The sequence below is a fragment of the Alligator sinensis genome, unplaced genomic scaffold, assembly GCF_000455745.1.
Source record: "Alligator sinensis unplaced genomic scaffold, ASM45574v1 scaffold148_1, whole genome shotgun sequence".
NCBI classification, from domain to species: domain Eukaryota; kingdom Metazoa; phylum Chordata; order Crocodylia; family Alligatoridae; genus Alligator; species Alligator sinensis.
This window is the reverse complement of record NW_005842407.1, coordinates 929,437-929,730: the sequence shown is the minus strand read 5'-3', so window position 1 is coordinate 929,730 and position 294 is coordinate 929,437.

Here is a 294-nt window from a genome sequence, read left to right as displayed (position 1 = left end):
ACGCGGCCGCAGAAGCAAGTTACCCAAAGGAGCAGAGAAACCCGAGGCCAGCATCACTGCTACCGAGAGAGGCTGAACGGCGTCCGGCCCCTGTCCGGGGGGCAGGCAAGGACCTGGTGTGCTTCCGCTGTGGGCAGAGGGGGCACCTAGCACGAGAATGCCCCGCGCAACCTGCTGCACGATGGGTCCCAGCTAGCCAACCCCGAGGTCTCCCTGACCGGCGCCGCGGCACAGAAGTGGGAGAGCCTATGGATTGCAGCTACGCTAGCTGTGAGGGGAACGCAACGTGGAGCC